Source organism: Malaclemys terrapin, chromosome 1, assembly GCF_027887155.1.
Source record: "Malaclemys terrapin pileata isolate rMalTer1 chromosome 1, rMalTer1.hap1, whole genome shotgun sequence".
Lineage (NCBI taxonomy): Eukaryota > Metazoa > Chordata > Testudines > Emydidae > Malaclemys > Malaclemys terrapin.
Genome location: NC_071505.1, coordinates 171,793,082 through 171,810,701, shown reverse-complemented (window position 1 = coordinate 171,810,701; position 17,620 = coordinate 171,793,082).

Below are 17,620 nucleotides of genomic sequence, written 5' to 3'. Positions count from 1 at the left end.
GCTCCATTGATTACACAATTAGATCCCAATCCTGCAATGAGTTCTATTGTGGGCAGCTTCTGTACAAGGGTACACTTGTCAGCTTGGAGCCTTAGGGCTCAGCCATCCCTTTAAGTCACAGCTGAGGACTGGAGCAGCACAGAATCGAACCACTCCAGAGGTGAAAGGGAAAGATGACACCATTTTATTTTTTATTTTAATACTACACCATTCAAAGTTCTGGAACCAGGTAAAAAAATTAAGTAGATTACAAATCAGGCTCTATGCCTAAAATACGACTCGGCTCACTCAGATCACAGACCACAAAAAGCCTGGTGGATGGGGAAAAGTTACATCCCGGGCATGATCTGAAGTCACTAAACTGAGGCTATGTACACACTACAGCTTACTGCGGTGTAATTTATGATACTCAAGGGTGTGACGTAAGTTACACCAACCTAGGTGCTGGTGTGGACAGTGCTATGTCGATAAACTAGGCAAATACAAATTAGATGGGGCTACTATAAGGTGGGTGCATAACTGGCTGGATAATCGTACTCAGAGAGTTGTTATTAATGGTTCCCAATCCTGCTGGAAAGGCGTAACGAGTGGGGTACCGCAGGGGTCTGTTTTGGGACCGGCTCTGTTCAATATCTTCATCAACGACTTAGATATTGGCATAGAAAGTACGCTTATTAAGTTTGCGGATGATACCAAACTGGGAGGGATTGCAACTACTTTGGAGGACAGGGTCATAATTCAAAATGATCTGGACAAATTGGAGAAATGGTCTGAGTTAAACAGGATGAAGTTTAACAAAGACAAATGCAAAGTGCTCCACTTAGGAAGGAAAAATCAATTTCACACATACAGAATGGGAAAAGACTGTCTAGGAAGGAGTACGGCAGAAAGGGATCTAGGGGTTATAGTGGACCACAAGCTAAATATGAGTCAACAGTGTGATGCTGTTGCAAAAAAAGCAAACATGATTCTGGGATGCATTAACAGGTGTGTTGTGAGCAAGACACGAGAAGTCATTCTTCCGCTCTACTCTGCTCTGGTTAGGCCTCAGCTGGAGTATTGTGTCCAGTTCTGGGCGCCGCATTTTAAAAAAGATGTGGAGAAACTGAAAAGGGTCCAAAGAAGAGCAACAAGAATGATTAAAGGTCTTGAGAACATGACCTATGAAGGAAGGCTGAAAGAATTGGATTTGTTTAGTTTGGAAAAGAGAAGACTGAGAGGGGACTAACTGTCGGGGTGGTTAAACACTGGAACAAATTGCCTAGGGAGGTTGTGGAATCTCCGTCTCTGGAGATATTTAAGAGTAGGTTAGATAAATGTCTATTAGGGATGGTCTAGGCAGTATTTGGTCCTGCCATGCGGGCAGGGGACTGGACTCGATGACCTCTCGAGGTCCCTTCCAGTCCTATAATCTATGAATCTATGAATCTATGAGAGAGCTTCTCCCATCAGTTTAGAGTGTCTGCATTAGCAGCGCTACAGCGGCACAGCTGCACTGCTGTAAGCTCTGTAGTGTAGCCGTAGCCCTAGGCTCTGGTGAACTAGCAGGGGCAGCAAGTTCCAGAGGTGGCTCCTTCACTAAAAATGCCCTCCCTTCAGGGTCTTCTTGACTAAACCCAGGAGTCCCAGCTTGATTGCCACTGCTGATCTTTTCTCTCACTAGCAATTATCCTGGGTTCCATCACTGTACTATCTGAGCACCTCACAATATTAATGCATGTATGCCCTTTATGCTGCTGTGAGGTAAGGAAATGTATTATCTCCATATTACAGATGGGGAATGGAGGAACACAGGACCAAGTGACCTGCTTAAGGTCAATTAGGGAGCCTGTGGCTGAACCAGGTCTTCTGAGTACCAATCCTGTACCTTAACTTCCAGATTGCACATACACCTGCTCAATTCCTACAGTATCACAAGAAGAGCAAGGCAACCTAGTTTAGGTAACCAGGCCCTAAACAAATTTAGGGAGTGACAGATATAACAATATCCTGGAAAAACTTTACTAAATTAAATTTAACAGTGTTGGAATGTATTTGTATTAACTAAAATGCAAATGTTTATGTACTAGGGTGGGATTTAGGAAACTGCTTTAGCAGGGAGACAGGATTAATCCCTCGGAAATATTAGGAGCTTCAAAGGACTTTTGGGGACAATATGCGTGAAGTGGATTTCCAAGGAAATACTTGGGGGTTAGAAGAATGCAAATGACCCATCATTTGAATCCATCTTTTTGAAGCTACAGCCTAGGGAAAGAAACCAATTGTTTACTGATCACCTGCTCCAAAAAAACTCCAGTTTAGAGACCTTCAAGCTGTATAAAGGAGGGGCTTTATGGGGGTGCTAGTTATGAGCTGAGACTGCTATGAACTTGTGGCCATAGAAGAAACCCCTTTGCAGGATCTGAGGGACTCACCTGGTAGAGAATCTGATTTAAAGTGATAAGTTACATACCACACTCCTTTAATTGCCTCCTGGAGCCCCCAGGCATGCAGCAGGAACATGCATCCTGCTAAATCTATTAAAGGATCTGAAAATACCCTGACTCCCATTCACATTTGGAGCGGTTAGTGCCACCAGTATTGTTAGCCATAAGCAGTCCTCTTGCTCAAGTGATAAGCATCACAATTCTAACCAGCACCTGGGTAGAGAAAACAAGGCTCTTTGCACCCTGACCAGCTCTTTCACACCCACTCAGCGGCCCAACAGTCTGCCTTCTAGATAGCAGGAAACTATTTAGCCAAGTGTGTTTTATCATGCAATATCAGAAGTACAAAAGGGCTAGTATATAGGTTTCTTAGCCGATAACACAACTTTATTTGTCTTTTATGTAACCCAGGTTTGATATTCTTATTCACACTTCCCCCATGAATGGCTACTGAAATCAGTGGGGATACTCAATATGAGTAAAGGTATCTGATGCTGGCCTTTACTGGATACTTAGCATTCTTGTTCATACACAGGAGTCTGTAGCAGTCAGACTGAATATGGAACCTAGCCAAGAGTTATAGAACATGAGATTAATGAGCTAAAACTAGCACATTAACAAGAACAATTGTTAAAAATCCAAGATTTAGAGGCAAGGATTACAATCCTATTTCACCAGTTGCCAGAAAAAGGACCAACTGTCTCAACAGGAAATCTAGCAAGGAGAAGTTTAGTTACGATACATGACTTGGGAACTGACAAATGTTTGGAATGACAACCTCCAGCTTAGAGACAACAGTAAATAAAAAGCTAACACACAAGTAGAAAGAATTACACAGCTGTTTTTGAAAATAAAATAGTTGTGTGGAATCCAATTGAACAAAGCCTACAGAGCCAGAAAAATAAAGATGATAGAAGTTCCCAATATTTGACTGTTGTTCTGATAGAGTATTATCTTCCAGTTTTAGCAGCTGATGTGCATGCATTATGGAAGGGACACATTGGCATTACCACAAACATCATAAGCATGAGTAAGACTTGAACCTAAGTAGTAAACAGTAATTGTAGTGCATTGATTTTATGTTGCTTATACAAAAGGGAACATCTGTTATTTACCCTTTCACATAACACAAGAACTAGGGGTCACCCAATGACATTAATAGGCAGCAGGTGTAAAACAAACAAAAGGAAAACTTCTTAACACAACATACAGTCAACCAGTGGAACTCATTGCCAGGGAATGTTGTGAAAGCCAAGAGTATAACTGTGTTAAAAATAATTAGATAGGTTCATGGAGGATAGGTCCATGGATGGCTATTAGCCAAGATGGTCTGGGACACAACCCTGTGCTCCAGATGTCCCTAAATCTCCAACTGCCAGAAGCTAGGACTGGATGGATCACTTGATAATTGCCCTGTTGTGTTCATTCCCTTTGAAGGATCTGGGATTGGCCTGTGTCAGAGACAGGATACTGGGCTAGATGGACCATTGGTCTGACCCAATATGGCTGTTCTTATGATGGTGCTGCATCACTATTTAATCTAGACTCTAATCTTCCAGTAAGCATACCCTGTTTAAAAATAAATATACAGCTAAACTGTTTCATGAATCAGAAGTTGGATTGCAATGGAAAGAACTCCAGGAACATCAATGGATATGGATAACTATTAGCCAACTTTATGATATTAAATAAAAACCCAGATGTTCTTCTACATGGGAAAGGAAACTTTCCACTTGCACAGTTTCCCTTTTCATGTTTCTAAAAAGGGTTTAGGGCTTGACCTTCACCTTCCAAGTAGAATGAATATACACTGTTATAAATAAGAGAAGGGCAACAGGCAGGGTGTTCTCTGTGACAGGTCCTCAGTTTTGGAACTCACTCCTCCCAATTTGTTACTCTTTTGGACATGATGCAAAGAGCATCTTTTTCCAAGCTATTGAAGGAGTGGGCTGAAGTGACTATATTCATGGGAAAGCCCTTTCATTTTTTTTGTCTGACTATGGGATAGGTGCATAGGATGACTGTATCTATATTTTAAAAACTGAAACAAAAACAGAACAGTTGGGATGTTCCTGCCTCTAAATTCTTTAAAGCTAATTACATGATGCCCTCAACTCCCTGGCTCCCCTTAGGAGATATGATTGAAACCTTTGCCCTCCCCCCTCCTATCCTGGAAAGATTATAGCGCATAACACATCCACAGACTGGCACACCCCCAGATTGCCTAATGTTGCGTTGGGAGGAGAAGCTGCATACCATTTTGCTGGTTCCATCTGAGATATGCCTAATATGTCTCCCTTCCACATGGGGTACTGGAAGGAACAATCCATCTCAAAGTCCATAACTTGTGTGCAGGCATCAACTAGCCAAGAATAAATACTATGAGTTAGAGTATTGTCTCATCAGCACCACTGGCACAGAGAGGAGTAATAAAAAAAGGAACACGAGAAGAAGCAGAGATTAAAAATAAAAAAGGTGGAAAAGGGAGGAAATTGTTTCTTGACTGTGCTGCAGTAAATTTGCTCACCTTCCAGATGCTCCCCAGCTAAAGCAATTGGCAGGTGGCAACTACTGCAGATGGATCAGCACAGCTGAGACACATACAGCTGTGAATATCTGTTTATTTTGTATCTTTTGGCAGCAGTAAGTACTTTTTGAGGAAGGGTAGAGGGGAGGAGAGGAGATTTCCCACATCCAGTGCACAGAGCAAGAAGCTTACTATTAACACAGTCCGCTCCCACTGCTTATCTTTATCTTGATTATGTGAGTAGATGGAAAATGGCTCAAATTTATATACATTCCTGTTAAAAATAAGTTTTCTGGTCAATGGTGTGATCATTTTATAGATAACTCACTAGAGAAACCGTCTGACACCAATCTGTCCTTGCTTTTACATAATATGATTTACCATTAATTCTCTTCAGATTTTTAGGCCCTACAACTTTTTATCAGACTGCCATACTAGTAAGTCTTTACACTTGAAGCCTGTCTGGGAAGTAAATAACTATATGCAAAGATGTACAGATCATCAAAGGAAATTTCACTAAGGTCAAGGTTCTAAAATAGTCAAAGATGCAAATTTAAAGTTGCAGCACTTTTAAAATAATGACTATTACGACGGATGCTAACTTCATTCCTTCTTTTCTTTAAAAATTTCTATAAGCCACTCTATTCCCTGACAGGTTTCAGAGTGGTAGCCGTGTTAGTCTGTATCAGCAAAAACAATGAGGAGTCCTTGTGGCACCTTAGAGACTAACAAATTTATTTGGGCATAAACTTTCGTGGGCTAAAACCCCCTTCATCAGATACATCTACTCCCTGAAGCAATCTAGTTATAGTGCCATTTTGTTTTTATTTTTGTTTTGTAATGTACTGCTGTGCGATCAATCTAAGCTTATCTTGGTAGGGACATGTTACATCTGTTCCGCAGTAACAAGTACACCAATGGCACTACAGAGCTAATTAGAGCAATAATTAATTGGAGAGCATACCCATGAAAGACCAAGTTTAAGGTCTTCATAGTAGATGTTGCCAACACATGGAATATATTACCCACATTTTAAAAATGATGAGTTCAAGATTTGATTCCTGTAGGTAAGACTGTCAACATACTGAATATGAATGTGCTGCTACACCAGACATAGGTGCCTATATTTACAGGACCTGATGTTTTAACTGAGCATGTGCATTTGCACAAGAAATTTGTGCAAACAATTTCCACAACTGCATGCAAAAATTGGGTAACTGATACCCAGTCTACCCTCCTAATTATGGTCATTTCTCACATGAACGAGACACACAATTGATCTTTCACTTCTGCTGTGAAATACGCTATAAGAAGTGTATTTGTACCTTTTGGATGAACCTCCTTGGATGGAGATCAAGCTTTCTGCTTCTAAGGAACAGAACTGCTCCTGGAGTGATTGTGCCTCAGTCAGTAACAACTAATGAAGTACTTGAGTTGTTGAGAATGTTTCAGGCCATCACATATGAGATGAATGTATGTTCCTTTGTTGATAAAACCTGGTATAGACACAGCCCAAGTGGAAATGTTTACACTGCTATTTTTAGCCTTGTAGCAAAAGCTTGAACCACTTGACCTAGACACTCTTGTTTTTTGCAATGTACAGATCCTCGCTTACAATCAGCCCCCGAATCTGAAGCAAATACTCACCAGCAACTACACACCACAAAACAAAAACACTAACCCAGGAACCAAACCCTGGTGCCAACTCTGACCGCATATCTATTCAAGGGACACTATTATAGGACCTAACCATATCAGCCACAACATCCAGGCCTCGTTCACCTACACATCTACCAATGTGATATATGCCATCATGTGCCAGCAATGCCTCTCTGCCATGTACATTGGCCAGACCAGACAGCCTCTACGCAAAAGAATAAATGGACACAAATCTGACATCAGGAATTACAACATTCAAAAACTAGTAGGAGAACACTTCAATCTCCCTGGTCACTCAATAATAGACTTAAAAGTGGCAATTCTTCAACAACAAAAAACTTCAAAACCAGACTCCAACGTGAAACTGCAGAACTGGAATTAATTTGCAAACTGGACACCAAATTAGGCCTGAATAAAGACTGGAAGTGGATGAGTCATTACAAAACCTAATTTTACCATACTAATTTCCCCCTAGTGTTACTCACACCTTCTTGTCAACTGTTTGAAATGGGCTACCCTCATTACAATTACAAAAGTGATTTTTCCTCCCTTGGTTTTCTACTGATAATTAAATTGTCTCGTTAGACTGACCCCCCCACCTGATAAGGCAACTCCCATCTTTTCATGTACTATGTATATATGTATAAACCTGCTGCTGTATTTTCTACTCCGTGCATCTGATGAAGTGGGTTCTAGCCCACAAAAGCTTATGCCCAAATAAATGTTAGGCTTTAAGGTGCCACAAGGACTCCTTATTGTTTTTACATACACCGAGTTATCCATAAATGGAGAGAATTGACAATGCTTTCTTTGAGGTGGGCATGGCACTGCCTTCTTTTAGAGAGAGAAAGGCTTTTCTAGGCAAATATGACAGAGTGGTACTTCACATTGGGACTGAACTGCAACCCTACAAAAAGCATATATACAACAATAGGAGTGGACCAATTTTTAATCCTCGATGAACAAATTATAAGCAGTCACAATAATTTATTAGTTTCGACTGGAAACCATTTTTTTTTATTTCTAAGGGTACATCTACACCACCTGCCGAGTAGTGATCGATCTATCGGGGATCGATTTATCGTGTCTAGTGTAGAAGCGATAAAATCGATCCCCGATAGCTCTGCCGTTGACTCCTGTACTCCACAGCGGCGAGAGGCGGAAGCGGAGTTGACGGTGGAGCGCCGGCAGTCGACCCCACAGCGTGAGGATGCTGTGGGCAACTTCGTAGCTGAAGTTGCGTATCTTAGGTCGATCACACACACACGCACACACACACACGCACAGAGTGTAGACCAGGGCTAACAATAAAGTGTAATGAAGAATTTACAATTTGGCAGGGACAGAAAATGTTGTTCTTGTTTGGGAACAGGGGTGCATTTTTGACTCTGTGATATTCCTTAAATGGCCCATCAAATAATTGTCAAAACAAATATTGATGGTTCTCACTGATCGTTCTCCATTGCGCCTACAAAAACTTGATGGGGATTAGGCAGCCAGTATGCTGAAACCACTGCCCATCACACTGAACAGTCTCATTATTCTCCTGCACTTTCCTGTCCATCTCCACCTGCTCTCTCGTCTTATATTTAGTTTATAAACTTGCTGAGACAGAGGTGTTTGTACATCACCTAGCACTATGGGTTCCAGTTTATGATTAGGATTCTCAGATGTTACTTCAAAATTAGACGTAAAATAATCATCTTACTGCTACTGTATTCCCATTATGTTGGCTAAATGCACACTTGGCAGCCCATCACAAGAGGAATATTGTAACATACCTTCACCATCTCTGGTCCTTCCTACCCACTTTGTGCAGCATACCAATGTGGAAACTACCTATATTGTATCCATGTCAGGTACTGCTTTTGTTCAAGTTTAGTGGCGTTTTAATGCAGACAGAGAGCTTCTTTACTAAGCTGTGAATGAACAAGTTAATATATCAATTCCTGAACAGGCTTGAAAAGAGAATTTGTCAGTGATATATGCATGTATGTATGTAAAGACTGGGTCTCTGGGGATTTTCTTCTATAAAAGGAATTTACCAACATCCCATTAATTTATTGTTTATATGTCCCCCTCTTACTGTGGCATTGGATCTGTGACAAGTTTTTGGTGAATGCAGGTAAGAAAGAAAGAGTCTTCTGCCACAATAGCATCAGTGTTTGAACCACTAGTCTGTACATTTTAGGACAGAAAGGTTTGGAAGTAAAACAAAACACTCTTAGGATAATGAAATGAAGAAAACTTCCTCAACCAGTGTCATGGAAGCACACACACTAAATTCATGAAGATGATGTACTTTTTACTTCCTTGCTATGTCTCCCTCTGGCAATAGCAAAAACACCACAGGGATTAATTCTGTAGTCTTCACTTGGGCTACCGGGCTGTTGAATTAGAGTGTAAACGTTCAGGCTCAGGATCCTCTCCCTTCCTGAGGTCTCAGAGCCTATGCTCCAGCGCAAGCCCAAATGTCTACACCACAATTAAACAGGCCGGCCACAGATGTTTAATTGCAGTGTAGGCAAACCCACTAAGGCCCCATTCCAGAAAAGAATTCAACATGTACAAGTACATGCTTAGACGTATATCTTTATTTAAAGCATTGATTTAGACCCTGATTCAGCAAAGTCAATGAGAATTTTACCAAAATGTGGACTGCAGGCCTTGGCCCTCCGTCACTTAAATGCTATTCCATTCATTCTTACAAAGTGGAAATTACTGTGCTTTTCCTCTCTCTTGTTGTCCTTGTCAGAGTTATTTCTGTGGATTTAGCTATAACTGCAATCCATACACAACTCTGACAGCACCTTTAATGGGAATTGAGTTTATATTCATGGGAAGTTTGTGTGTCTGGTGACTCTAATAAAGATCTTCAATTAGTTAAGGTTTAGTTTACATTCACAACTATGGACCAAATTCAGCTGGACATGTGCAGGCACAGTTCCACTGATCTTAATGAAGATATATCCCCTGACTCTTGGGATGAACTTGGCCTTCTGTGATTGGACACTTTGAGAATTTTCCACCCATTTTCAAGTCCCTTCCTTCTTTCATTCTAATGTGCCATTTCCTGTATCTCAAACCAAACAGCAGCAGAACACCACCTGCTTTGTTTTGTTTTTTTAACCTTTTCCCCAAGGACACAGTTTAACAGTTTCTCTTTACATGCAAAACTTGCTATGCAGCTCCAGCATTTCTATTTAGACAACAGACTGCATATTGGGTCAATACATATTTAAGAAATTATTCAAAAAGGCAGGTATTTAGAGCAACTCTTGGAAAGTGTACTTGTCATATGTAAACAGATTTAAAACATTAAAAAAAATTAGATCACAGTATGTGCTTAATAGAATGTTCCAATCCACCAGCTAAACACACAGGTATATATTTCATTATAAAGCAATCTAGGTACCAAATATGCTTGGATGACTACTTTGAAGCCCTTTATAATACTATTTAAATATATCTATTTGGCATACATATATGTTTCCTAAGTATAAATACATATTTAATTTTTTATAAATAACCACCACAGTATGGCAAAATATCCTCTTCTTTAATTTCTTCAACTTGTTTTTCTTTTCAAAGTAAAAATAAAGCAATTAAGCCTTTTTAGACTTGAAGAAGAATCATTGCCAGATTTAATCTTTTGATATTATTAAACCTGGTTTTGAAGCTCTTCTCTTTTTTTTTTAAATAACCATCTTAAATTCTTAGGACACAGTTCTGCAATGACTTGCACAAATGAGTAACTGTGCTCATCTGAGCAGCACCTTCAAATTGAGTGAATTCACATACAACAATTTTATTTGTGTTAGTTTGCAGAAGTAGTCCTAATAGATATACACACACTTTTTAAAATGAACTCTCTTTTACTTTTCAAATTACTAAGAGCGGGGGCCTTGACTATCAAGCTTCATTGCTGAACAAATTGGTGTCACTATTGGTACAATCTTCCACTCCTTTCCTAAGCAAAACTCCCATTCGCTTGAACTAGGAATTTTACCTAAAGGAGGAATGTCTAATTGACCCATCTATTTCCTACTTCTAAAACCAAAGTTTCAGCAAAGTTATTTTAATATTAACAAGAACACAATCTTTAATATAAGATGAAGAATGCATCATCTACTAGGACTGGATAGTCAGAATATTGGAAATGTCATATATAGTCTCACCCCCTAGCTCAATTGTTTGCATCTCCCCCATGCTAGCAGTGATAACGATTTAATGGCCTCTGTGGGGGGGAGAGAATGGTGCTCTGAGGTCATTTCCTAGTATGCAGGTGTCCACATCATAAGTGTTGCTAAATTAATTCTTTCTGGCTTTACCAGTGAAAGGATTAAGACTGAGTGGACATGAAGCCTGAACTATTCTCTTACCTCAGTTATGGCCTCTCCAGATAAAGTTGAGACATATTCAGGAGGCTGTTAGGAAATATACTTTATTTCTGCCCTGTTACGTACACAGGACTTCCGTTTTCTGGGCTGTCAGGCTGGCAGTTTTTATAAACACGTTTAAAAATATTATTAAAATATATTACAATAAAATCTATATTCACAGTGAATCCACCTCAGAAAGTTCTTGTTTGCCTTTAAAAGAATACAAAAGACATTCAGGGCACAGCACTCCCCCATTCCCTTCTCCCACAAGAAACACACAACAGATGCATACTTCATTGAGTAAGAAACATGCACTCATTTAAATCAGTTTCATCTTACATTTTATAACATAGTTGTGAATTATATTCTTTTTCTATCGTGGAGAGGGTAGAACAGATGGTGAAGGCTAAGTTTAAAATGATGCACCCATTAAAATAAACTATGCTGCCCAAAGATTGTTCACAAAACTATGTGATTTGTACAATCTAAGAGGGTTTCTGTTCCAATGAAATACTTTACAATGGACGGAAACTAGACTTCAGTTCATTATATCAGGGGATTCATGTTAACAGAATTTTGCTATAATTTTAAAGCTAATTTATGGCACTGTTTTTCCCATATACTTACTTGGAAAGGTTTATGCTCAGAGATTTAGAGAGGTGAACCACTGGTTAAAGCGATATATTATTGCAAAAAGCTATTCCTCCTCCTGGCTGGTTTATTTTGTGCACCTGCTGTTTGAAAAAATGTCTATGTTTTTTTTTTTTTTGCAATAATAGGATTAGAGTGACTAGAAGGCTTGCAAAATCTATTATTCTTTCCTCCTTACTCTGCCTATGTTAACGCCAGTGCAGCCTAAGAACATATATAGTGTATTGCAGATCTTGAATGAAAATAGTTATAAAAACAAGGAAAAAGAAGGAAGATAATAACTCTTATTACAAAGGCAGGGGGAGAAAAAAAAATCAACCACTCTAGGTTAGAGAGATATCTATCTATTTTATTTCTGGGAAAACATTTTTTTCTTTAATTGCCATTAAAAAAAAAAATCTATTATTTACCCAGCTCTACTCATCAGGTCCTTTCAGTTTCCATTCCCCTCTTCCGGAAGTGTACAGATGCAGGAGCAGTGCATACTGGGAAGGGCAGGTGTGCACTCCAGGAGTGGCACAGAGATTAATCTTGGGGTCAGGGAAATAAATGAGAGTGAGGTGTTTAAATACCTTTGAGGAGCTGGCCCTTGGATCAGATACAGTGGCTGACAATCACCATATAAGGGGGGAGGAGGGTCTGTTATGGCAGTTCAGAAACTAGAATAAGCAGTTGCAGTGGACCTGTATACCCTTCCCCAGCATTCAGGGTGAATTCTGTCATTCTCAACCCCCACCAGAGTTCCATATAGAAAGTCAATGTACTTGGTGGACTGAAGTTTACCCTTAATAAAAATAAGGATACAAAAAGAGTCACTAGAAATAGTTATTAATGTATTAAATAATTACTATATTATTAAAGTAGACTATACATTTAAATAGCATTCTGAACATATTTGCAATGTAAATGTTGGGAGGTATTGTCACCTTTCCAGTTATTATAGCATAGAGCCTGAATGAAATCAGTTTTATTTCTGAAATAATTGATAACATTTACAGTTATGGAGAGAGTAAATCCTTGAGATCAAACATGGCATCTGCAGATAGAATTTAGCCCTTAAGAAAAATCTTGATAGAAATCTGTTTTCAAAAAGTTGAAAGCAAATTCATCTTTCTGTGAAATTCTTTTGGCTTGCAGTTTCCCTGTCTAGTACATAGCATTATCCTTCACCTGAGGGTAAAACTAGCAGATCGTCAATCCCATACTTGCCCACCAATGCAAATTTTAACTATAATAATTGGTGTGTTTGCACTAAATTAATGGTTGGCAAAAATACAGAGGGAAATTTCTATACCATGAAGACCAAATATAAAGCGGATAGGAAAAATAAGTTTATTACCATATCCTGTTGGAGTGGAATACTTTTAAATTAACAGCTGAAATAATAAATAGCTGGAGTTCATAAACAAAATGTTTATAACTGTACAAGAAGCTTGGTGAAGACTAATCTTACCACCTAATTGCAGAGTTTCTGTATGAGTGATACAGTATTAGCCATCTCTAGATGGAGGAACTGATCTGTTAAATAAAGCAATTGTTCTGTTAAAATAGTTTAGCATAAACCAAAGCAAAGTAGTCCAGTGGTCTCCACTGGCAACAAACAGGTCTAAGAATGTTTGTTACAAGGGAGATAGTTGACGTTATTTTCTCATTGCGCTATCACTTGCACCTAAATATATTTCCCAAGTCCTTCCCCCTCCCCCCCGCCATTCCCTTCTTCTTAGTTTAATTTTAAGACAAATCAACAGAAGTCAGCAATCATAAACATAAGTACGGATAAACAATAGAATCATAGAATCATAGAATCATAGAATATCAGAGTTGGAAGGGACCTCAAGAGGTCATCTAGTCCAACCCCCTGCTCAAAGCAGGACCAATTCCCAGCTAAATCATCCCAGCCAGGGCTTTGTCAAGCCGGGCCTTAAAAACCTCCAAGGAAGGAGACTCCACCACCTCCCTAGGTAACGCATTCCAGTGTTTCACCACCCTCCTAGTGAAATAGTTTTTTCCTGATATCCAACCTGGACCTCCCCCACGGCAACTTGAGACCATTGCTCCTTGTTCTGTCGTCTGCCACCACTGAGAACAGCCGAGCTCCATCCTCTTTGGAACCCCCCTTCAGGTAGTTGAAGGCTGCTATCAAATCCCCCCTCATTCTTCTCTTCTGGAGACTAAACAATCCCTGTTCCCTCAGCCTCTCCTCATAAGTCATGTGCTCCAGACCCCTAATCATTTTTGTTGCCCTCCGCTGGACTCTTTCCAATTTTTCCACATCCTTCTTGTAGTGTGGGGCCCAAAACTGGACACAGTATTCCAGATGAGGCCTCACCAATGTCGAATAAAGGGGAACGATCACGTCCCTCGATCTGCTGGCAATGCCCCTACTTATACAGCCCAAAATGCCGTTAGCCTTCTTGGCAACAAGAGCACACTGTTGACTCATATCCAGCTTCTCGTCCACTGTGACCTCTAGGTCCTTTTCTGCAGAACTGCTACCTAGCCATTCGGTCCCTAGTCTGTAGCAGTGCAGGGGATTCTTCCGTCCTAAGTGCAGGACTCTGCACTTGTCCTTGTTGAACCTCATCAGGTTTTTTTCGGCCCAATCTTCTAATTTGTCTAGGTCCCTCTGTATCCGATCCCTACCCTCTAGTGTATCTACCACACCTCCTAGTTTAGTGTCATCTGCAAACTTGCTGAGAGTGCAGTCCACACCATCCTCCAGATCATTAATAAAGATATTAAACAAAACCGGACCCAGGACCGACCCTTGGGGCACTCCGCTTGAAACCGGCTGCCAACTAGACATGGAGCCATTGATCACTACCCGTTGAGCCCGACGATCTAGCCAGCTTTCTATCCACCTTACAGTCCATTCATCCAGCCCATACTTCTTTAACTTGGCGGCAAGAATACTGTGGGAGACCGTATCAAAAGCTTTGCTAAAGTCAAGAAATAACACATCCACTGCTTTCCCCTCATCCACAGAGCCAGTTATCTCATCATAGAAGGCAATTAGGTTAGTCAGGCACGACTTCCCCTTCGTGAATCCATGCTGACTGTTCCTGATCACTTTCCTCTCCTCTAAATGTTTCATAATTGATTCCTTGAGGACCTGCTCCATGATTTTTCCAGGGACTGAGGTGAGGCTGACTGGCCTATAGTTCCCCAGATCCTCCTTCTTCCCTTTTTTAAAGATGGGCACTACATTAGCCTTTTTCCAGTCATCTGGGACCTCCCCCGATCGCCATGAGTTTTCAAAAATAATGGCTAATGGCTCTGCAATCTCACCCGCCAACTCCTTTAGCACCCTCGGATGCAGCGCATCCGGCCCCATGGACTTGTGCACGTCCAGTTTTTCTAAATAGTCCCGAACCACTTCTTTCTCCACAGAGGGTTGGTCACCTTCTCCCCATGCTGTACTGCCCAGTGCAGCAGTCTGGGAGCTGACCTTGTTCGTGAAGACAGAGGCAAAAAAATCATTGAGTACATTAGCTTTTTCCACATTCTCGGTCACTAGGTTGCCTCCCTCATTCAGTAAGGGGCCCACACTTTCCTTGATTTTCTTCTTGTTGCTAACATACCTGAAGAAACCCTTCTTGTTACTCTTAACATCTCTTGCTAACTGCAACTCCAAGTGTGATTTGGCCTTCCTGATTTCACTCCTGCATGCCTGAGCAATATTTTTATACTCCTCCCTGGTCATTTGTCCAATCTTCCACTTCTTGTAAGCTTCTTTTTTGCGTTTAAGATCAGCAAGGATTTCACTGTTTAGCCAAGCTGGTCGCCTGCCATATTTACTATTCTTTCTACACATCGGGATGGTTTGTTCCTGCAACCTCAATAAGGATTCTTTAAAATACAGCCAGCTCTCCTGGACCCCTTTGCCCTTCATGTTATTCTCCCAGGGGATCCTGCCCATCTGTTCCCTGAGGGAGTCAAAGTCTGCTTTTCTGAAGTCCAGGGTCCGTATTCTGCTGCTCTCCTTTCTTCCTTGTGTCAGGATCCTGAACTCGACCATCTCATGGTCACTGCCTCCCAGGTTCCCATCCACTTTTGCTTCCCCTACTAGTTCTTCTCTGTTTGTGAGTAGCAGGTCAAGAAAAGCTTTGCCCCTAGTTGGTTCCTCCAGCACTTGCACCAGGAAATTGTCCCCTACACTATCCAAAAATTTCCTGGATTGCCTGTGCACCGCTGTATTGCTCTCCCAGCAGATATCAGGGTGATTAAAGTCTCCCATGAGAACCAGGGCCTGCGATCTAGCAACTTCTGCTAGTTGCCAGAAGAAAGCCTTGTCCACCTCATCCCCCTGGTCTGGTGGTCTATAGCAGACTCCAACCACGACATCACCCTTGTTGCTCACACTTCTCAACTTTATCCAGAGACTCTCAGGTTTTTCTGCAGTTTCATACCGGAGCTCTGAGCAGTCATACTCCTCTCTTAAATACAACGCAACTCCCCCACCTTTTCTGCCCTGCCTGTCCTTCCTGAACAGTTTATATCCATCCATGACAGTACTCCAGTCATGTGAGTTATCCCACCAAGTCTCTGTTATTCCAATCACATCATAGTTCCCTGACTGTGCCAGGACTTCCAGTTCTCCCTGCTTGTTTCCCAGGCTTCTTGCATTTGTGTATAGGCACTTAAGATAACTCATCGATCGTCCCTCTTTCTCAGCATGAGACAGGAGTCCTCCCCTCTTGCACTCTCCTGCTTGTGCTTCCTCCCAGGATCCCATTTCCCCATTTACCTCAGGGCTTTGGTCTCCTTCCCCCGGTGAACCTAGTTTAAAGCCCTCCTCACTAGGTTAGCCAGGTTAGCAAAGACGGGTCTGTACATCAACCTTCTGGATGACCAGATATAATCAGAAAGAATGTGTACTTAAAAAAAAAAAAAAAAAAGCAAAGAATCACGATTGTCTAAGGGCTTGTCTACACTTACCAGGGGATCGACGCACAGCAATCAATGCAACGGTGGTCGATTTAGCGGGTCTTCTGACCGCAGATTGCTCTCCCATTGACTCCTGTACTCCACCTGAATGAGAAGCACAAGGAGAGTCGACGGGAGAGCATCTCCCGTAGACAGTGTAGTATGGACCCCAAGGAAAGTATATCTAAATACGTCGACTTCAGCTACATTATTCACATAGCTGAAGTTGCTTAACTTAGATTGATCTCCCCCCGTAATATAGACAAGGTCTGAGTTGTATATTGCTTGTGTGGATGCAAATCTACTGTCATAATCCTAAAGTGAAGGGCAGGGGTAAGATGGGAGTAGGGGAAATACTATCAAAATATGACACAAGAAAAAGAAAGAGCACCCATATAAGAAAACAAAAAATAAAAACATGCATGGTCACGTTTTGCTTTCATTTGCACCACTTGGGATTGTACAGCTGCAACTAGAGGTAGATTCTGACCCTTTAGACAAGGAAGAGGAAGAGAGACGGGGTTTACAGATCTTTACTAGGCACAGGCACTATCTCCAGAAGTCTACTGAACAATTGCACCGGGTGGAAATATCTACCCTTCACTTTTTGTTACTTTGTTATGTAGTTTGTAGACAGTGGACATAGAATTTTTAAACAGGTAGTGTGGCCACCTTTACAATATATTTCAATGCAGCTGTTGTCATACACCTTTCCATATTGTAATGCAGAGTGTGTATCTCTAAGATTCCCCCTCCTCCAAACTCTGGCATGAATTGTGGCTGGTTCAACAGACCTGTGCACAGAGTACAGCTCTGAATAAATGTTTCAGCTTTTATTTTACAACTTGCCAGGAGCACAGATTTTTTGAGCAAATGCCTCCACTGCCAATTGTTTCACAAAAAAAGAGACAATTTCCCACTGGCACTAATAATATTCTTTTCCATAAGAGGCTTGAGTCACAGCCATTACTCACTTCTTCCTAACCACTGAATCTGGGTCACCCTCAAAATCTTCTTTCTTGTTTTAATGACAAGAATGTAAATTGTAT